Source organism: Musca autumnalis, unplaced genomic scaffold, assembly GCF_047663935.1.
Source record: "Musca autumnalis isolate F117 unplaced genomic scaffold, ASM4766393v1 scaffold_4, whole genome shotgun sequence".
NCBI classification, from domain to species: domain Eukaryota; kingdom Metazoa; phylum Arthropoda; class Insecta; order Diptera; family Muscidae; genus Musca; species Musca autumnalis.
In genome coordinates this window covers 179,672,030-179,695,642 of record NW_027411977.1, presented here as the reverse complement: position 1 = coordinate 179,695,642, position 23,613 = coordinate 179,672,030, and the positions used below count along the sequence as shown (strand labels likewise).

Below are 23,613 nucleotides of genomic sequence, written 5' to 3'. Positions count from 1 at the left end.
GGTGGTATTTTTTATGTTTGCACTAAATACCATAACCCTACATATTCATAATCAGCATAAAAGAACATTATAAGACTTAAAAACTATGTAACTCCTAGGACTTATGGTATCGAAGATAGATTATATCGTTCCATGTTTTGAAATAGCTTTTTACTTGTTCTTTTGTGGAGGTACAAACCTTTGTTGCATAAATTTTTCGGCAAAGCTCCACGTTTCGATAAATAAAATGAGATTGCCCGATATTCTGTATTTGTATGGTTAAATCCGCCAACAATTTTGTATTTGTTCTTCGCAAACCTTTTACTCAGAAAATTGTTGGTCCAGTTTTTCCACAAAATCTTGTAAATCTTGATCGTTTCTCTCTCGCGGGACTGGAATATGGAACAACATAAAAGACAATTTTGTTATTACTTATGGTTACAACATATGAAATTGAGACCAACATAATTTTAGTTTCCCAATAAACCACCAAAACTCGTTGTATTAGCCTAAACCACTAATATTCTTTAGCAATTTGTATATTTTTAATTTCTTTTAAATTATTTCAATGCACATTAAATAGATTGTTGTACATAAAATATTTTTTAACATCTTTGTGTTTATTTCAGCTTTAGTCCATATTTTGTTGTAATTCAATTGTTTGAATAACAACAAAATATTTTAAAGTGGATATGAAATTGATTAGTTGCGGGCGAAGGGTAGGGAATACTATAGTTTCAGTTGTCACCAAACAACTTCATCAGTTCCCTTTTTCGCCGACTCTGTATCGATAAACAGGTCAATAAAGCCATCTAGCAAATTAAATAAAATGAGAATTTTGCCCCCGCTTATTGAAGCAACACTCCTATGTTCGTATTCTTTGCGAAGCAAAGACGACATAAAAACAGTGGTGGATATGAAATTCTTTAGTTCGACTCAAATTGTAGGGTAAACAGCTTTAGGGCCATACAGCAAAATTCTCATTTTATTTAATTTGCTAGATGGCTTTATTGACCTGTTTATCGATACAGAGTCGGCGAAAAAGGGAACTGATGAAGTTGTTTGGTGACAACTGAAACTATAGTATTCCCTACCCTTCGCCCGCAACTAATCAATTTCATATCCACTTTAAAATATTTTGTTGTTATTCAAACAATTGAATTACAACAAAATATGGACTAAAGCTGAAATAAACACAAAGATGTAAAATTCTGCAGTCCAACAATAAAAAACGCCAACAATATTTTTTAACTTTCAAATAATGACAAAACTGAAGCATAAAATATTTGTGTGCATATTAGGGCTATAACCAAAAAAATACCACACCAGTACCGTGTGGGGAATTTTGTCCTGCGTTTCTAAGATAGATTCGGTGAAAAAAGATTAAAAAAATAAAAATTTTAATAAAAAGCGTATATGTCATTATGACAAATAAAATTAAAAAATGCATTACTGAACGTCAATGCATTTGGCGCGGAAACCTTTTCGCGATAGAGAAAAAATTACACCTTATTTCATAATAGTTTTTCATGCTCCACACGGCTATGTGGTGGTATTTTTGATATTTGCAAAAAAGTGCAAAAAGTTATAACCCAAGTTCATATACTCAAATTTTTCCCTGAAAAATTTAATAAAAGAAATGCAAAAACATAAATTATTATTTCAAATTTTACCGGATTTTTTGCGATATTAAAATCTGTTCAGCCGTTCTTGAATTATAAGTGAGTAACTAACACCTTTTATATATATACCTAGAATCGGGAGGTACCGTTATATGGAGGCTATTCCAAAACATGGACCTAATATTGACAATTTTTGGTGGAGAAATTTACTGACCACTGGGAACCTCAAATGTCCAATAACAGGTAGTTCAGTCAAAATATGTGGTTTAATCCTCAAAATATCGAAAATCTGGAGGTACCGTTATATGAGGGCTATACCAAAACATAGACATATGTTGACATTTTTTAGTGGAGATGTTTCCTAACCACTGGGCGCATCAAATATCAAAAAACGGGTAGTTCAGTCAAAAAATGGAAATGTAGCATATTTTAAAAAGTGGGCGTAGTCAAGTCTTTGGGTCCTAAAAAGTAGGTAAGGTCGGAGACACAACCACAATTATCTCGCAAATTAATTTCCAAACCGATACATTCGCAATTATTTTAAATATAGCATTTTTTAGAAATAGGGTATAGGGGAAGTTTCCCGCCCTTCCGGTACTAAATTTATAGCCTATTTTCACCGGGGGACATCCCTGTACATTCCATGAAAAATTCAGGAAAATTTGTGTAGGAGTTTTTTAGAAAAGATTAAAATTTAAACAAGTGGGCGTAAAAGTGGTCTTGGTCATAAAAAAATAAGTTGGACAAAAAAAGAATTATCCAAATCGGTCCAGCCGTTCTCAACTGATGTCATTACCAACGAACGACATTTAATTTTTTAAATAGATCTAGCATTTTAAAGAAATAGGGTATAGGGGAAGTACCCAGCCCCTTCCGAAATTCAACAAAATATGTAATCTGTTTCATCGGGGTCTATCTCTGTACATTCCCTGACAATTTCAGAAAAATCAGTCCAGTAATTTTTGTAGAAAAGATTTTCTTTGCATAAAAGCCTAAGTTGGGTTATGAGGAACATTTCAAAAAAAAAAAGAATTATCCAATTCGGTCCAGCTGTTCTCAACTGATGCCGTTACACACGAACGACATTTGATTTTTATTTATTTTAGATTGTTTATTCCTATATTTTAATAAAAAACAGATGTATCGCAGTAGACGCTAACTTTAACTATTTTGTTTAATTTTTTTTTTCGTAATTTTTTTATGATAAATAATAATTGGGACAATTATTTAATGTGACAACTATTAATGAAGGCCGGTTAAGCGTAAAATTAGTGTCAATTATGTTACTGAAAGTGACCAAATATTACAGATATTAAAAAATATGTATAGATTTCCATATGTCCTATTTGCAAGTTTTATTTTTATATCGTAAATCTATTTAATCAATACTTAAATCAATAACAAATAAATTGGTGTTAATGGTCAAATATCAGATTTACTGAAAAAGACGCTTATCTATTGTTGCTTCTATTAGCTGTATTCAAATGATGTAATCTTCTGGTCAAAGAAAATCAGCACAGTTTTAAATCAGTACTAATAATGTTGTCAAATGTGGTCTAATATTAAGCGTGTAAAGCGGGGTACACACGATCAGTTTTGACTATCGATAAGTGTCAAACTGCCCAGCAACCACAAACTATTGTGTGGTTGCCTGATGACTGACAAAAATCAACGGCCACACTGGCAAGCAACCGATTATTTGAGCAAAACTGACAGTCAAAACTGATCGTGTGTACCCCACTTTACAAAAGGCATCAAGCTAACATACATTGGCTTGGAAGAAGTTACTATACTTATTATGGTTCAATTGATCTTTAGCTATCTGGTATTATAAGCCAGGGTGACCGAAATCAATTTTGTTCATAATTGAATGGTGAACTTTTCATTAAATAGAATATCAGCCTTTTTATGTTGTTATTATACTTTTACCTACTCAATTAGCCATACCACTTGAAAAAGTAATACGAGGAGAACTAGATTATGAATATTTTTCATCAAAAATGTTTTTTTTTTTATCCTCCAGCATGATATATACATTTTTCATGCGCTCAAACCAATTATTGAAGACCCGTACAGTGGATTGCTGTTTTGTTTCGGACTCATACGCATAGATCCAAAATTCGTCTGTGACGGCCATATAAACGTCGTATGAAGCACCATGATCGCATTTATTCACAATTGTTTGAATTCATTAAACCAGTTTTTAATAGTGTTATAGGATGATCCTTTATCGACATACAAAGATTTAACTTCATCAGCGCACTCCTGTCGTGATTATCCATGTCGAAAGTTGTGAAAAAAGCTCGAACGGGAATGCTCACAAGTAAATTCCATTTATTTGCAAAGTAATTTTTCAAGTCGCTGTAAACACCACTACACATGGTCGTATGTCAAAATGTCCTTTCCAATGGAAATGTAAAATAGCGGCAGAAACTTTTCTAGTTCCCCTCGTAAAAGATTTCCTTTTTTTAAGACGTAAAACTAATTTTACACCATAAATTCGATGTAAATAATACTTTCTACATGGTCATGTTCTGTTTTGCATGCTATGGGTTTATATTTTCAGTGCAGTGAAATTAACTATTCTGCAATTTATTATATTTAAAATAACCAAAGTCTCTAGTGGTATGACCTTTTTAGTATTACGGATTATATTTTCGCACGTTTTATATTGCTTTATGATTGCAAAAACTTGTTTAATAAAAATATTTATTGCATCGGCTAAGCTACTAAATTTACCAGATGACCACAACATCTCCTGACTTAGCGGTATTAGACTGCACCTACATACATACATACATACGTTTTTGTTTTTGTCATGTACAACCGGAACATGATTCTATTAATATTCACTCCTCCAAATGCCTGCCGCGTATAAAGAAGTGTATAGGTATATACCAGGTTAAATGTATTAGCTGTTTATTCGCGAACGTATTAGCAATTATTTACATCGCATGAACATCTCTGAATATGGCGATATTGCTTGTTGTCGTATGTTAAGTAAAATTTATTTCGTTCACGTTCATGTTATAAACTAATATTTAAACTTTTCAGCGGTAAACATATTTTATTAAAAGCTGGATTCGAATTTGTTAATTTTTTTCTGTTGCAATATGATAACAATGGCGCTACATGGCAATATATGCATATCTCGCGTTTGTATGTGATAAATGTGACATCCACACGAGCAAAATATATATATATTTATGTATATTATATATTTATGGTTTTAGACTTCCTATTGCCGTTTAAAATATTTATTTTTTATATTGTTAAGAACTTTTTTCCACGACCCGGTATAACGTTCTAACTGGGTTCGCCAGCAAATGGATTAGAAGCAGCTCCTGACCTTTTAACATTAATCCACGTTTTGTGGCAAGTTGGGCAAGTAAGACAAACAATTTTGCTGTGTCCGGTTGAAATTAGTGCAGATAACCAAAGAAACGTTTTATCTGGAAATCGTATAAGATCGATATAAGAAATCACCATAGCTGCCAAGAATCAAAGAAGTTTAATTAAACTGTGACACAAAATTGAGGTCAAGGCATGGTGATAAATTTCTTTTTAAGGCGAAATCCCTTGTTGAGTACATATTTTCCGAACGGAAAATGTGGTTTATTGCCACGCCACAAAGCAGTAGGAAATGACATTATAAGGAAATCCAGGACCAATTTGAATGCGTTAGATTTGCCATATCCGCATCCTCCACTGTCAAACTTCCGTGAAAGCATTATTAGAGGAGAAGTGGGTGCATCTCAGGCGTTGCTCAATTTGAGTGCATACGACAGAGACCAGTAAGTAATCGTCATCAGAATACGAGACTCCCCGACTAACCCTCCAACAGCACCCACACACGAAGCACTTAACACCAGTCTTCGTTGTTCCAATCTGTGGAAATTCAGCATTTTTCAAAGGACTCCTAGGTGGCATCTGGAAAATAGTGAACTTTATGAGTAAGAATACCATGGCCGCGGCGAACAGTGGTGCCGCTTCTTTGTAAACGTGGACAAAAAATAGAGGGCATAAGAATTTAAAATTCCAACTTTGGTTCATATCGGTTCAGATTTGGTTATAGTCCCCATATATAACATTCCCCCATTTTGCTATAACTCGTTCAATATTAATTGAATAGCCTTGAAATTAAATGTGTGATATTTTCTTAAGCACCTGGTCATATTTATCGATTTTTCAAATTTAGATATAGCCTCCATATATATCTTTCCCGATTTTCCAATAAAACGGTCTATTTTAATTGAAACCCCTTTTAACTAGTTTGAAAAAAAATCGGTTCAGATTTTGATATAGGTATAGATTTTGGTGCCACCGTGGTGCAATGGTATACAAACCCGCCTTGCAAGCAGAAGGTCGTGGGTTCGATTCCCCGGACAGGCAACAAAAATATTCAACGATGGAAAAATACCCCTCAGTAATGTTGGCGACTTTCCTGAGTATTTCAGCCATGTAAAACTTCTCTACAAGTGGTGTCTTAGGGCACGCCGCACAGTGCGAAATATGAGCACTTTAGTGGAACTTTACTCAAATTTTGAAGTACGTACAAATCATGATATTCATATGAAAATCCATAGGTAAGTATCCCACCATAAATACCTCATACTTAGTTTTGCAATTTTTCCCGCAAAACAACCAGAAATGAACGTAAAAGTTGAGCTTTTTATTTATTATTATTTTTATTTATAAATAGCACATAGATTTACTTAAGTTAATAAAGCGATAGTAACAAATGGTAATCCAGTAGGCTATGACTTTTCGTTCTTGTTGTATTTTGGAGAAAATTGTGATTTTTTGGTGTTTACAGAATTGCAAAATATGATTTAGTTTTTGTGTTATTCTACCGCAAAAAAATTGCTTTTTAATAAGTTCTTGAGAAAAAGATATATATATTCTTTGGAAGATTTCTTTATACCCAGCGTGGACCAGCGTACTAAAATTTATATCATTTGAAAGGTAGGAACTTCCTCTATTGGAAATTTAAAAAATTAGCTGCGATTATTTGCGATTCTTAGTAATATGCGATGATTTTCAGTATGACCCCGAAAATATCATATAACAGTATTTTTCAAAAGTGGACAGAAGAACCGACATTGGAAGCTCTATTGTTGGTTTTGTTGTAGAAAAAATGGTTTCGCCAGTTCTAACAAATGATGCTCTTAGTAGTTTAAAAACTACTCTTGCTGTTGTAATTGATACTATAAAGACAAAATGGAAGAAATGTGGTCGAAATTTGAGTTTTTTATACCCTCCACCATAGGATGGGGGTATATTAAGTTTGTCACTACGTTTGTAACTACTCGAAATAATCATTGTAGACCCCACAAAGTATATATATTCTTGATCAGCGTGTAATTCTACATCGATATAGCCATGTCCGTCCGTCTGTCCGTCTGTCCGTCTGTCCGTCTGTGGAAATCACTCTAGCGTCCGAACGGATTGACGTAGTTTGATGAAATTTTGGGAAAATATGTTATATTTATGTAGGACTTTTGGTATTGAAAGCGGGCTATGTAGGTCCACGCTTTCGTATAGCCCCCATACAAAATGACGCGTGACGCGTCGTCGTTTTAAGGAATTTTTAAGATATTTGGCCCATTTTACCACCGAATTGGTTGTAATTTGGTATTTTGTGTCTCCAGAGGCCAAAAAATATTCCTACCAAAGTTGGGTTATATAGGTCCACGTTTTGGTATAGCCCCCATATAAGGCCCCATATAAAGTACGCGTCATTTTAATATATTTTGAATGTATTAGACCCATTTGACCACAGAATTGGTTGTAATTTGGTATTTTGTGTCTTCAGAGGCCAGAAAACATTCCTACCAAAGTTGGGTTATATAGGTCCACGTTTTGGTATAGTCCCCACATAAGACCCCTTATAAAGTACGCGTCATTTTAATATATTTTGATTGTATTAGACCCATTTGACCAAAGAATCGGTTGTAACTTTGTATTTTGTGTTTCCAGAGGCTAAGAAACATTTCTACCATAACATGTGTATATAGGTCCACGTGTTGATATAGCCCCCATAATACAATATCTCCCGATTTTCGATGTTTTGAACGTTTTAGCCTCATTATCACACCGATATGGCTGAAATTTGGTATTTACTCTTCTTTAGGCGTATAAAACTTTCCCCCAGAAATTTGTAGGTATAGGTCCACGCCATCATATAGCCCCCATAGAACGGTACCTTCCGAATTTCGGTATTTTGAAGGTTGTGGCCACATTAATCCACCGAAATGGCTGAAATTTGTGGTGGAGGGTATAAAAAGTTCGGCCCGACCGAACTTAACGCTTTTCTTACTTGTTTTAGCAATAAAATGGCTTGGATGTAACGTTAAATTCTCGAAGGCGGTAAATGATGGATTTCTTAGTAGTACAAATGAATGCAAACCTATAAAAGAATTTAAAAAAATAAAAGAATTTAAAAATAAAACTAGCTACGAGGAGTTAGCTACAGAAACTTCTACAAGCCTATACCAATCAGGAAAACGAAACTCTGCAGCTTTAGTAAGGGAGCTAGCATTTGCTTCTCCAGAAAGGGGCAGCTCAATAAAAAAGACTAGGAAATCTTCATCAAAATGTTCACCAAAATGAACACCAGACGAGGCTCTGGCGCTACTCATCGATGCCAACTTATCATCAAACCAATATAACACTGTTAGAGATCAAGCTGAAAATCACTGTTGCACTTTGTATCCACCGTATTATTTAGTAAGGGAGGCAAAGCGGTTATGCTATCGTATGGACATTACTGTAACAAAAGTTTCAGCTGAAGTATCGGTTCAGTCGCTTGTAAACCATACTGTAACAAGACACTGTTCAGGACTAGAAGGGAATCTAAGTTCCCTATCAAGTTTTGAAAAATTAAATATTATCTTGAAATGGGGTTGTGATGGAGCTGAGCAGGTGAGTTATCGGCAAAAGTTTACAGACATACAAAGTTCTGATGACAGTATGTTTAGTATATCAATGGTACCAATTCGATTGTGCGTCATAAGTGATAATGGAGAAAGCATCTTAGAAATATGGAAAAACCCTGCACCCTCATCTACACGCTACTGTCGTCTTATCAAGTTCATTTTTGCAAAGGAAACAGTCGGTGTAATTTCCGCAGAAGTAAACACTGTGAAAGATCAAATAAATCAACTTATTCCGACTCCCATATTTTTAGATGGTAAACAATTTGAAGTTACAGCTAATATGATACTTTGCATGATTGACGGTAAAGTTATAAATGCTGTATCATCTTGTACATCCTCACAGACATGCTACTTATGTAGTGCTACACCAAAGGATATGAAAAGAATCTGCAAAATATCTAAAAAAAAAAATTAAATTAATCCTATTTATCCCTTGGATTATCACCCCTCCATGCTTGGATAAGATTCTTTGAATGCGTATTACATATATCATATAAACAGGATATTAAGATATGGCGGAACAGAAAATAAAAAGAAAGTTGCAGAAAGAAAAAAATATGTTCAACAAAAGTTTAAAGAGAATCTTGGCTTGCTTGTAGATATTCCAAGACAGCATACCGGAAACACAAACAATGGCAATACAGCGAGAAATTTTTTTAGAAATGCCGAAAAATCTTCCGAAATTACTGGAGTGAATTTGAAATTGATCCAGCATTTTCATGTAATATTAGAATGCATAAATAGTGGTCATAAAATTAATTCTGAAAAGTTTGAAAAATATGCTAAAGAAACACTAGATTTATATTTGAAAGACTGTTTCTGGTACCCGATGCCTGTGACTGTGCATAAAGTTCTTTACCATGGAAAATCGATTATAGACTTCTGCGTTCTTCCAATCGGAGAATTGTCTAAAGAAGCCCAGGAAGCAAGGAACAAAAACAGCAGAAAATATCGTGAACTTTTTACCAGGAAAACTTCAAGAATTGACACAAATACGGACCTATTAAATCGGCTACTTATTTCATCGGATCCATGCATTGCAAAGCTTCATAAAACACCAAAAACAAAACATAGTGAAATTACACCAGATGTCTTAGAAATGTTGGACTAATTTGCAAAACAGTGTTACAATATCACCCTAAGACAAAATAGTTTCATTTAGTACAAGGGAAACAAAATGTATTTTACTTTAATGACAATATAATATCTAAAGTATATGTTTTTCTAATTATTATTTTTAATGCATGTAGATGCTCCAAATAGGGACGGTTAGGTCCAAAGCATGTTGCAAATTGCTTTATTATAACATTTTCTATTCACTGTATACAAAATATAAAATAAACTAACCTAGTTGGCAATAATAATCTAACACCTAAAATATACCTTAAATTGGGGGACCTATTATTTGGGGGCAATAGCAAGTCGGGGATATATGTGGATAATATTTGTTTGGATGTTTTCTGCTACTGAAAACATTAAATGTCAAGTTGCGCTTATAAATGGAAAATGTTAAACATTCAAAATATTTCGATGGGGGGATATACGAAATCGCGATGCTATCGTGATAATATTTTGTAGAGAAGTTTTCTATCCACTAAAACCACGGTATATAAATTTGCAGCAAAATCGATTGAAAAATGCATTTTATACGTAAAAAGTAGCGACACCGTTATATGGGGGCTACTGGAAACCGCGGGTCTATCTGGCCCATATTGAGCCCCATTCTGCCCACATACATAAGAAACATGTTTGCAAAATTTTGGTAACCTACGTCCTTTACATTAAAAGTTATTAGTAAAGTTCCACTAAAGTGCTCATATTTCGCACTGTGCGCCGTTCGGACTCGGCCATAAACTGTAGGTCCCATATCATTGAGCTAATATGAATCGAGGTGCACTCATTGATATGAGAGAAGTCTCCCTTGTCCCGAGTGGCATGTTTGTGGAACAATTATTATAGATTTTGAATAGGGACTATTATCATTCTCCGATTTTGCTATAACTCAGTCAATTTTATTCAAATAGTCTTAAAATTTAGGATGCTATATTTTCAAAGGTTCCTGTTCATTTTTTAAACAAAAATCTTCAGATTTGGATGTAGCCCCTATATAACGGTTCTTTGTTTTTAATATTCCCTCTTTAATAACCTGTCTGGAGTTGGCACATAGTTGATTTGAATTTGAAATACAGTTAGTTAAAACTTTAATCATGTTTATACTACGGTTTTGGAATTTTCATACATATAACAACAGTATCAACTCCTACCAAAATAGTGGCAAAAACTGTCGGCAATGTTATTTCAGATTGGAGCTTTTTTGGGTTTTCGACAATGTAATAACAAAAATAATCCGAGGCAGTCAAATAAAGTGAATTGGTAAACATTTTTCGTAAAAACTGAAAGAATCCGATTTTGTCTGATGTAATTTTTGCATAATAATTTCATGTAGCAAATGACCGAACCTACAATTTGCTGCAATTTTTAGATAGACTCCAATGAAGAAGCGAAATAACGGTAATTCATGTATAAACATTTTATGTAAGCTTTCTTCATACAAAGGAAGTCTATTGGCCACTCTTTAATTCCCAATTCAAAAGTTGTAATATTTCCAATACTTAAATACAGTTCTTTGAAAGGAAAGGAGAAGCTGCTTCAATCTTTTATTTTTGAAATCAAAGAAGCGCATGTTTATTATGGCTTTATTTTTTTAAATTTAACAAAATACCACACATATTAACAAATGCTGTAGCGCCTCTATAAGCGGTGTTTTAGTGTGCGGCTCGTCGTTCGGACTTGGGAAACAATTTTTTTTGGAATGATATATTTGCTTTCTTAAAAAAAAATATATATCCCTAATCTACATCGAAATAGAAATAAATATATTAAATGTCGTATGGAATTTGACAATAAGATATATCCCACTTCAGTCAGCTGGGTATTGCTGTTATCTTATATTGTTCTACCATGGAGTCCTACTTTCTTAACTTCCTGATAATGTCTTCTTTAAAACTGTCATTCAAAACTGCTCAGTCAGTTTTAACCGATTTCCGACTATCTAACCACCAGAATGTACGAGTACAGTCAAGCGGGCTATAATTGAGTTAAGAGATAGTTTACACTAGCCATTAATGTCATATGTGCTGAAAACTTCCATTCTTATACAGTCGCCAATGTGTGCAATATTGGGGATTTTCCATATGTCCATTAATTCTACAGAACTCACGAATTTGGCTGGTCTTCACACTGTCTGTGTGTGTAGATATGAAATGTTTTTATTTCGGTACATATGATATTGATAACTAGTGTAAACTACCCCAAAACTGGCAATGTGTACCCACTGCATTATGACGTTTTTCTCAAAAATTTTTTCGTGCTGCGGGACTGAAAATGCTGATAAATAAAAATTTTGAAATTAGTTCGTGCGTGAATCACATTATATATAAGATTTTATCTAATCTTGGATAAAAGCTCAACAAAATATATGAAGTCGTAAAAAGTCATAACCAAACGATTTTGCAAATTTAATTGACGATTTTCGATCAAAAACTGTCGGCAACGCTGAACAAGTGGCTAAGTAATCTGAAGAGGTGCAACATTGGAGACGGAATAAGCGAATTGTGGGCAACGGTTAAGTCACTCTCGAACTCCGAAAAGGTAGGAACTAAGTCATGTTTGGAGGTACAATTCTAAGTCGATATAACCATGTCCGTCTGTCCGTCCGTCTGTTGAAATCAAGATACATCTTGCAATTTTTAAGATAGACCTTTGTAATTTGGTATAGAAGTTTCTACTACTCCTAGGGTGTTTGGTATTGCAAATGGGCTATATCGTCCACGTTTTGATGTAGACCCCATAGAATGGTACCACCGGATTTTTGGCAAGGTTTAAGCCTCATTATCACACCGAAATGACTGACATTTGGTACTTAGTCTTCCTTGGGGGTACAAAACTCTCCCCCAGAAGTTTGTCGTTATAGGTCCACGCTTTCCCCCATAGAACGGTACCTCCCGAATTTCGGTATTTTGAAGGTTGTGGCCACAATAGTCTACCGAAATTACTGAAATTTCGTATTTGTTCTTCATTTAGTGTATTAAACGTTTCATATGAAATCTCTCGATATAGGTCCACGCGTTCATATAGCCCTCATAAGACGTACGTCCCGATTTTCGGTGTTTTGAAGGTTGTGGCCTCAATATCCTCCAGAAATGGCTAACATTTCGTATTTATTCGTTCCCCCATAGAACGGTGCCTCCCGAATTTCGGTATTTTGAAGATTGTGGCCTCACTATTCCAGAGAAATGACTGAAATGTGGTATTTGGTCTTCATTTGGGGATTTTAACGTTCCATATGAAATTTGTCGGTATAGGTTTACGCTTTCCTATAAAACGTTGCCCCCAGAAATATGTCGGTACACGCCCACGCCTTAATGTAGCCCCCATAAAGCGGTACCTCCAGATTTTCCGTATTTTCAAGGTTATGGCCACAATAACCCATCGAAATGTTAGAAATTGTGTATTTAGTCTTCGTTGGGGGTATTCAACTTTCCTTTCTAAATATGTCGGTATAGCTCCACGCCTTCATATAGCCCATTGAACGGAATATCTCAGTTTTCGGTATTTCGAAGGTTGTGGCCTCAATATTCCACCGAAATGGCTGGTATTTGGTATTTAATCTTCTTCATAAACAAAAGGAAACTAATTGTTCAATACAACTCGTGGTGGAGGGTATAACAAGTTCAGCCGGGCCGAACTTAACCCCGTTCTTACTTGTTAAGACAGAGCTTTATAATTTAGTATAGGTGTTTAGATATAGCCCCCATAGAAGGCTACATCCCGATTTTCGTTATTTTGAATGTTGTGACATCAATATCGCAACCGAGATGGCTGAAATTTGGTATTGTAGGTTAGGCCGCAAAGTGAATGCACGTGTATAAAGAAAGTGGCCAAAAATAGTTCTCCTCTGGATGTCTTATGATGCAAAAAATGACATGGGAAAACAAAACAATATGCTAAAGAACAAAAAGCCAAATTAGTTGAATATGCCAATGTTTTTGTCTGAAAATTGGTAAAATGTTTAACAAGGTTTTTGTAGCGTGCATCTAGTAAGATATGTACCACCTAAGTAAGTCATATATGGAAGAAGAATTCTTGACCTTTCCATTGGTGCAAAATATGTTAATGTACGTCGTCAGATAATAGAGTTATACCCTAATATATTCATAGAAACCACATTCTGGGGCAGTTTAATCCTGCGACCCACCATTTAAAGTCTGGCACTAGATGGCAGCTCATATTAATACTGTATAATCTTAAACCCACAACCTACATTTGAATATTGTTCCGAGGTGGGCAATGGTGGCCATCATGACTACAACTTTATAGTCGAATTGGCATAAAAATGCACTAAGAAAACATACAGCTAACTGAAATTCGACAACACTTTAAACCACTATCTGTTAAAAAATCTGTTATAATATTTTGCAGTTCGTATTAGTTTCGCGAGATTTTGAATATATTTACTTGCACGTAAGTTGTAAATATTAGCAAATGTTCCGACTTTTGGAGCTATTTTTAACCAGATAGCTGTCAGACTTGCCACATATTGTACCAGAAATTTTACATTCAGTTTTTTATTTTTGGTCAATGAGCGGAACCACTGTGGGCCGAGGCGACTTGAAGACCTTAGTGGGCGTGCCGCTTTCTAATTCATGGGATTGTACTGAGCAAAAAAGTCCACTAAACCATACCCAGCAAAAAAAGTCATTAGCAAGTAATGACTTTGTTCAGTAAATAGGAAGGAGGTACTTCCTACTACTTAGTACGTACTAAGTAATGAGTAAAGTAAGTACTTATGTGTAAGGCTTTATTTATGTTCTGCCTGATAATGCAGAGAGTAATGAGCGCTCATTACTCGGTAATGTATGAAGTAAAGACATGGGCCTCCCAAATTTTTGATCTTATGTAGAAACTCATGACGCTATGATATAGGGTTATGAGGTTGTAAAAAAAGTCGGTTCTCTGTTGACAAAAAAAAACTTTCCGATGAATATTAAGGACATAGGTCCACGTTTTGATATTGAACCCATATAACGGCACCTTCCGATTTTTCAGTATTTTGAAGATTTCAGGGAGATGTCCACAGAGTTCAATGTTCCGGTCGACGGTATCAGAATTAAAAGCACTAACTACCCCAAGATTGTAGGGGCAATATTCGAAGGCATGTTCATGTCGTCAACGCGTGCCCAGCTATCTGCCATAACCTATGATGTAGCAACAAGGTACTCAAGTCCCTAGGCCCAGAACTTAAAGTGCAGAAAAAAATTTTATTGACCACATATAACGCGATAGGTTTGTTGTGGTAAGCGAACATAAGTGCAACGCAATAGAAAAGTGTTCAAAACTGTCAGAACACCGCCTTCAGAACCGCAATTAATGGACCAAAAATCTACATGAGGAGTTGAAGATTCCTTCAGTAGGGCAACACAATGACATGCTCTCGTTGCAGTACTTGCTCGGGTGTGACCGTGAGAGTCATCCCAATCACCATATGGTGGATGGGAATCGATCACACATGTATTTCATGAAGGGATTTTCATGATCTAGAAAGAGGGAGATGTTCAACGATTTGGATGCCATTCACGCTAATGCGGTCGCAGATGCCATAAAGAACTATCGTGTGATTGCAGTCCTCGGAGAACATCCCGCATTTATCACAGCTGAAGAACGTCAGCTGCCAAGTCAAATCAAAATTGTTTTGGTTCAACTTCGTTAAGGGTGGTGCAGCAGTCTAAATTCCTATAGGGAAAGGATCGATGACGCAATGAAAAACATCTGCGCAGCATGCGGTGCGGTACAGGCCAGCACGACACACTGCCGCTTTTTAACTGCCCTGTCAAACCAACTCCAGTAGTTTTGCGGTACAACCAATCGAAGCAGTCACTTTCCTAGACCTGGAGATAGAGCCTGAGGCTAATTAAGCAGGAAAACGAACATATGTAAAACAATATGACATGCTGTTGTAGTTTATTCCTTTAAAATTGTGATGTGTTCATTCATTCTATATACTAAATTTTTATACCCTACACCATTATGTGGGGAGGGTATTATAAGTTGGTTTTGGCCAAAAAGTTTGTAACGCATCGAAATAATGGTCGTAGACCCATACTTATATATACCAAAAATGAATGGTTCGACGAGCTGAGTCGATCTGGCTATGTGTGTCCATCCGTCTGTCCATCTAAATCTTGTAATCATCACGATCGTCACGAAATTTTGAGGGTTAATGGGGGTCTCACAGAAGAAGCCTATTGATTTTGGTGATGGTCGGATAATATTTAGGGGTCGGAATGGGCAAAGAACTTATTTGGATAAAAAGACAACGTTTTTTCCACAGCGAATATCTCAGCTTCTATAAGCTATATACCAAAAGCAAAACGATGAAAGTAGAAAATATCACCTTTCTAATGATGTAAAGTAGGTTCTCGTAGGTGATCAAACAACGAAGATATCACAATAGTCGCAAATAAACCCCAACTTTTCATTTTTACGATTTTAATTATAATAACGAATATCACAGCTTTGATTGGAGACTTTCCTAAAGCAAAGCCTGAGTATTAAAGTAGAAGATCCCATATTTACAATGATGCAAAATTGGTCGGCGTAGGTGATCAACTAACGGAGATATCGCAATATTTTTTTGGAAATCACCATTTTTCCATTTTTTTGGAAATCACTCTACAGGTCGCAATTTTGATCGGATCGTCACGAAATTTCGAGGGTTAATGAAGGTCTCACAGACGAAGGAGCCTATTGATTTTGGTGATGGTCGGATAATATTTAGTGGTCGGAATGAGCAAAAAATTTATTTAGAGAAAAAGTCAACATTTTATTCCAAAGCAAATATCTCAGAGTCTATAAGGGGTATATAAAAAGCAAAAGCAATGAAAGTAGAAAATATCACCTTTACAACGATGTAACGTAGGTTGTCGTAGGTGATCAAACAACGAAGATATCGCAATAGTCGCTTATAGAAACAAACTTTTCATTTTTGCGATTTTAATAATAATGACGAATATCGCACCTTTGGTTGGGGACCATCTAAAAGCAAAGCCTGACTAAGAAAGTAGAAAATCCCATCTTTAAAATTATGCAAAGTAGGTTACCGTAGGTGGCCAAATAACGGAGATATCGCAATAGTCGGTAATACATCCCTTTATTCCACTTTTTATGCAATCACACTACAGGCTCGGATCGGATCATCACGAAATTTTCTCACAGAAATAGAAGCGTATTGATGTTGGTGATGTCGATAGTAGTCAAATATAAAATTAAATATTAAATATTTTGGTTCAGTTCGCCTTAAGCCATTTGGTATAAAATCCAGATAGGTGAAAACTTTCGTATCTCCCTAAAAGAAATGTCGAGTAAAACGATTACGCACAGAGGTAATGGTGTACGGTATCACATAGTCGGCCCCGTATCGACAATAGCCTTTTCTAAATGTTTTAATTTGTTTATTTTCTATGTCACACATTTGTAAGGGATTTTATTATTCGCCGAGTCTAACAAATCACCACATCCTGGTACATGTTTTAATAAAATTTTGTGATATGTTTGTTTTTTTTTTTGTTTTTTTTCTTGTTTTCTATTTTAGCATGATAAACAACAGCATTGTTGTAGATTTCGATGATATGACTATTGTGTGAAAATGTTCCATGTCATAAGCATATAAAACATATCAAATATCTTGACAACAATAACAATGCAAATATGTACAGCAATGTAAAACAGGATAATACTAAAAATGACAACTATATTCACATGCATTAGAGTGTTCAAAGTTTAAAATTTACAATAGAAACATTCTTAAGTCAGCAGGGGACAATTGATTGTTTTTGCCATCTACTGTGCTGTGTTGAAATTAAATTAGTTATAAATAGAAGGGCAATACATATATAGAAGCAAATTTCAGAATATCAGAATATTTCTCAAATTAAAACTACAAACTCTTTTTTGTTTTACCTCATTTATTGACTTTTTATCAAGTATATTAGACGCCTTCGTTTGTATTAAGTATGATGTAAGAGAAAATCAGTTGAATTTGTTATTTTCAATATTTTTAATTTTCAATATTGCTATCAAATTTTTTTGCGAAATATACACAAAAATTACATAACAATACATTTTGTTTCAAAGATTTTAAAATTCACAGCCTGTTTATGTATATGCGAACAAAAAATATGCGAACGAAAAACAACCAAAATTTAGTTTTTGAAGAATAATTTCTAGGGGTTTATCTCGGATTGTGAAATATTTTTTAATCCCAGGAATTCCCGCTCATAAATACTATATTTGTAAAGAGACAAGGAGGCGTAATATTGAAATACTAAATAAATTATAAGTCTTGTTCTGTTTATGTATGCAAGGATTATGTATGTTATATTATAATTTCTGATTTTTCGACCTTTTTATTTTCAATAAATTAAATGCATTTTGTTTTAAATATTTATTTATTGAAATATTAGTATTTCGCAATTACTTGAATTAATCCTTTAGGATAAATAATCTACAAAAAATAAACACAATAATAGCTTACCACAGAGTTGTTTCAGTTCTTAAGACGATTTACCATTTATTGCGAACTTTGTTTCGTTTATTTGAATAACCTTAAGAATTGAAACAGCCTGATAACCAATTACTGTCATTGGTTTTTATTAAAGCGGTTTGCGGTGAAAAGTCGACCTAGAAATCTAATGAAGTTATCTTTATAGATTTTTGTAAATAAACATTAATATGTATTCCCTCTTCGATGGATTTTACTAAAATATTAGGTTTTATGGGAACGCTTGATAGTTAAAGTCAAAATAAAAAGTAATTTAAAAAATTAAGTTACAGTATTTTATTTATAAAAGCACTTAAAGCTAGAAAATGATTTTTCGCTTAGCATCAAATAGTATATTCTTCTTCATGATAGAATCTCCCAAATAAAACGCTTGTCGTTTTTTAATTTAAATGCAAACGTTTTTTTGAAGATTTCATCATGAAGAAGAATATACTATTTGATGCTAAGCGGAAAAATATTCTCTAAATTTAGGTGCATTTATAAACAAAACACTGTAGCTTAATTTTCTAATTACCTTTAATTTTTAACCTTTTAGTAAAACAATTTTTTTAACCATGGAAAACCCCGTAAACAGAACGACGTCAAGTTCGGCCGGGCCGTACTTTTTATACCCTCCACCACGAACTGTATTGAAGTGAATAGAACCAATTTGTTTCTTTTCGTTTATAAAAGTACTAACCTCTTCCTCTTATTCCTCGCAAAAGCAGAATATCATAACTGATGATATTCCCGGAAAAGAGCTCATATGTGGCACTATCGTTGTTCTCTCAAAAACATTGACCAATATTTACAACTTTAAACTTTGGCTAAAACTTTAAAAACAACGAAATCAGAAGCACCGTTCTATGGAGGCTGTATAAAACTTTGACCTATACCGATAAACTTCTGGTGAAAAGTTTTATGCCCCAACGAAGACTAAATACCAATTTTAAATCATTTCGGTGGGATATTGGAGCCAAAATCTTAAAAAAAGCGGAAGTTGGGAGGGGCAGTTCTACGTGGGCTATATGAAGACGTGGAGCAATACCGAAAAATTGCATGTGGAAAGTTGTATACCCCCAAAGAAGACTAAACACCAAATTTCAGCCGGTGGAAAATTGAGGTCACAATCTTCACATACCGAAAATCGGGAGGTACCGTTATATGGGGGCTGTATCAAAACGTGGACCGATATAGCCCGTTTTCAATACCAAACATTATAGGAGGAATATAAACTTCTATATCAAATTACAAAGCTACATCCTAAAAATGTCTAGGGTCTCCGACGAATATGTCGATGTGTTACAAACGGAATGACAAATTTAATTATACCCTACATAGTTTGGTGTAGGGTATAAAAACTTGAAATCCGTGCTACCGTTTTATAGGGCTATAACAAAACGTTGACTTATGTTAACAATATTTTTTTGAGAATTTTTGTAACCACTGGGAAATTAAATGTCAAATTACAGGTAGTTCGGTCAACAAATATAGATAAATTACTGAAATTACCTAAAATCGGGAGGTACCGTTATTTGGGTGCTATACCAAAAAATGGAGCTATGTCGACCATTTGTGGCGGTGAAGTTTCGTGACTGCAAGGAACCTCAAATGTCGCATTACGGATATTAAAAAAAGTTAGCTAAAGCCCGCAAAATACCGCAAATCGGGAGGTTCCGTCGTATGCCAACACGTGGACCCATGTTGACATTTTTTTGGAGAAATTTCGTGACTGCAGGAACTTCAATTGTCAAATTACGGATATTTCCGTCAAAAGATGTAGCTAAACCCTCAAAATAACAAAAAACAGAAGTTACCGTAATACGGGGGCTACACCTTAACATGAATCTATGTTGACAATGTATGGTGAATAAGTTTCGTGACTGCAGGGAACTTCAAATGTCAAATTACTGGTAGTTCAGTCAAAAAAGTAGCTAAAACCAACATGGACTTATGTTCACAATTTTTGGTGTAAAAGTTTCGTGATTTCGGGAATTCTTAAATGTCAAGTTATGGGTAGTTAAGTAAAAAAATGTAGCTTAAACCCTGAAAATAGCGAAAATGCGGCTGTACCATTATGCTGGGCTATACCTAAACATGGGCTTATGTTAACAATTTATGTTGAAGAAATGTTGTGACCCATGAGCACCTCAAATGTCACATAACGGGTAGTTCGGTTAAAAATTGTAGCTAAAATCTTATTATTTTTTATATTTGAAGCAAAGAACTATAAATAATTGAAAAAAAAAAATACTTAATTTGACTTTCAAAAAATATTTTAAATAAACATTTCTAAAACGTGAAATTTTGTTGCAAATATATTGGCCACCACTGTATATGGTGATGGGTATAAAAATACGTCAAACTGACTAGAGTACAAGAAGTATTATACAACATCGAGAGCAACTATCCGAAAATATGTATTTATTCACTGTCTACATCGACAACGAAGGCTTTGATAAATGCCAACTTGATAAAGGGCTAACATGTATAAAAAATCGGTTATCCGGATATATAATCCAAATATTTGAATAAAACCCTAGAGTAGAACCGATTGTTCTGCTCTGATTCCCAGGATATGGGTATCACATTAAAGGTTTTCTAGATGACCAGCCATCGGCTGGGGCTTAAAGTTGTTACTTCTAAGTTGTTTCCAAAAAAACAGCTTCGCCATCCAAGTTTCTAAAAATACATATTTAAATTTTCCCACACGGCTTGCGCCACATTTATACCATTAACCATAGTATGGAGGTATACTAAGTTTGTTTATCCGTTTGTAACGCATTGAAATAATCATATGCGACCCAATATATATATTCTTAATCAGGGTAAAATTCTGAGTCGAATCATTACTGTCCGTCCGTCCGTCTGTGGTAATCACTCTAGCATCCACAAAAATGCAGAAATTTTGGGAAGGTGCGTCCTTTGTTTGCTGGCAGGTCAAGTCGGTACCACCCGATTTCAGGTGTTTTGACATTTTAGTCACATTTTAAAACCGACTTGGATATAATTTGACATTTAAGGTTCCTAGCGATCAAAAAGCTTATATTCCAAAATGTATGGTCATAGGTCCATGTTTTGGTACATATAACAGTACCTCCAGATTTTCGGTGTTTTGAGGATTTTAGCTACAATTTTTATCCGAACTAGCTGTTTGACATTTGAGGTTCTCAGTGGCCATGAAAGTTTTCGATTGAAAATCGTCTACATTGGTCCATGTTTTGGTATACCCCCCATACAGCGGTAACTCCCGTTCTCGGTATTTTGAGGATTGTAGTTACAATTTTTAACCGAACTAGTTGTAATATGACATTTGGAGTTCTCTGTGGTCACGAAACTTCTCTACCAAAAAATCGTCCACATAGGTCGGAGTTTTGATATAGCCCCCATATAACAGTACCTCCCAATTTTCGACATTTTAAGAATTTTAGCAACAATCTTTAACCGAACTAGCTGTAAATTAACATTTGAGGTTCCCAGTGGTCACGAAACTTCTCCACCAAAAATCGTCAACAAGGTCCATGTTTTGGTATAGCCCCCATATAAGGGATCCTCACGATTTTCGGTATTTTGAAGATTTTAGCTAAAATTTTTAACCGAACTGGCTGCTTCATAGTGGTCAAAAACCTTCTCCAGTAAAAATATTGGGCGTGTGTCCATGTTTTAGTATATATGCCATATAACGGTACCCGCCGATTTCAGTTATTCTGAAGATTTGATATATATTATCTCTTATGTGAAATCTTCACCTAAAGTGGTAGACATAGCATAACGGTACCTCCCAATTTCATGTATTTGGAGGTTATCTACATTTTCGGTATAAATTGGGTGAAATTTACGATGTTGGGTTCCTAGTAGTAGGTAGTACTCCACCACAAATTGCGAACATAGGTCCAAGGTTTGGTATGGATGGTCCCATAAAACGGTACCGCCCGATTTCAGATATTTTCAAGTTGTTAGCATAGATTTAGATTTTAGGTTTTCACTAACATTTGTCCATTATGTCTTCCAGTGGTGAAAAACTTCTACAACAAAATTGCAGACACATGTCCAAGTTATGATATAGGCCCCAAACATATAATGTTACCACCCGATGTCAGGTATTTTCAAGTTTTTAGCTGACCGAATTAGCTTAAATTAGGTATGTATTTGGTTAAAAAACGTCTACCACCTAATAATGTGGACATTGGTACATTCGTAACAGAAAGAAAACTAATTATTCCATATGTATTCAGAACATTTCATATTCTTTTTGTCACATTTTTCCTTTCCATAAAAAATTGTGGAGAGCGTTCCATATTTTATTAACATCTCATTAAAAATTGCAAGAATTTGAATTGGTGATTGTTTAAATGCATATTTTACCAGTCACCCTATTAAACAAAGATATTCCAGTCAATGCACTGATTCACAAATACATTTCAATTTGTATGCATGAACAATTGTAGATTACGCTAACTTTTTATGACTTCTGTGAAATTTCAACGAATTTCTAAAATTAGTTTCCGTTGCTCAAGTGCCAAATTGTTGAATATTTTGCATAAATATTTATTATTATTGTTGTTATGATATAAATGAAACAATGGAGACTGTTTAATGTTCTGTATTAGTAGCCAAGTATATTCTGAATATTTATCTAGTCGTTAATGTTAACGTTAAATGTTTTTGATATTTTGAATACTTTAAAAAAATCACACAATTTTATTTATGGCATTGCTGCAGATAAAAATTGGAAAACAAGTAAGAGAGGGTTATAGTCGAACGGGGCCTACCATGTGATACCCTACCCCACTAGCCTTGGGCATCACCAGTTTTCCACGGAATCTATTTAATATTATTGCATAATATTTTTGCCGTTCGATGATACATACATATGTTGATATACATGATAACATCTCAGAAATATTGCACATAAATACACCGTCATTATCGGAAAATTTAGGTGTAACTTTCCTTATTTTATAATGGACAGCCAGACCTTCTTGTATTAAAAAGCAAAAAAATATCGATAGAAATAGCGATTATTATCGACCAATGAATAAACGACCAATATTCCGAGGTATTACATTACTTCTTACCAAAGGTAGCACAAAAACTTCAAGACCCCGTACGGCTTTGTTATTTGCATCAACTTAAAAAAAAACTTGGAATTTCCCTATCATGATTTGAAAACTCTTCTGTCATATTTCCAAAAATTTTTAGCATGAACAACAAAAAAATGCAACACACTTTTATATTAGACAGTAGTTTCGTATTCTACATTGATATAATTAGAATCAAAGAAGAGGCAAACAGTTGGTTGTCAAGGAGTGGACAAATATAGTCAATATTCAACTATATGTATTAGAATGTGTAAGGTATGGACCAAAACGGTCACTCCCTTCAAGAGTTATCGTACGCACAATTTTTCCGCGCATTTTCGATCTTTTGTGGGGTAGGTACCTAAAGGCGTGGACCGATATGGCATATCTTCGAA

The 23,613-nt window shown here is 34.6% G+C and overlaps 1 long non-coding RNA gene across 1 annotated transcript in view; it reads right to left on the bottom strand.

Moving 5' to 3' along the window:
• Positions 1 to 322: 322 nt before the first annotated feature.
• LOC141400803 (uncharacterized) overlaps positions 323 to 23,613 on the bottom strand; it is a 163,585-nt gene continuing 140,294 nt past the window's right edge. Inside the window, exon 3 of the long non-coding RNA XR_012412199.1 lies at positions 323 to 371. This is a non-coding gene — a long non-coding RNA (uncharacterized lncRNA). The remainder of the gene's footprint in view (positions 372 to 23,613) is intronic.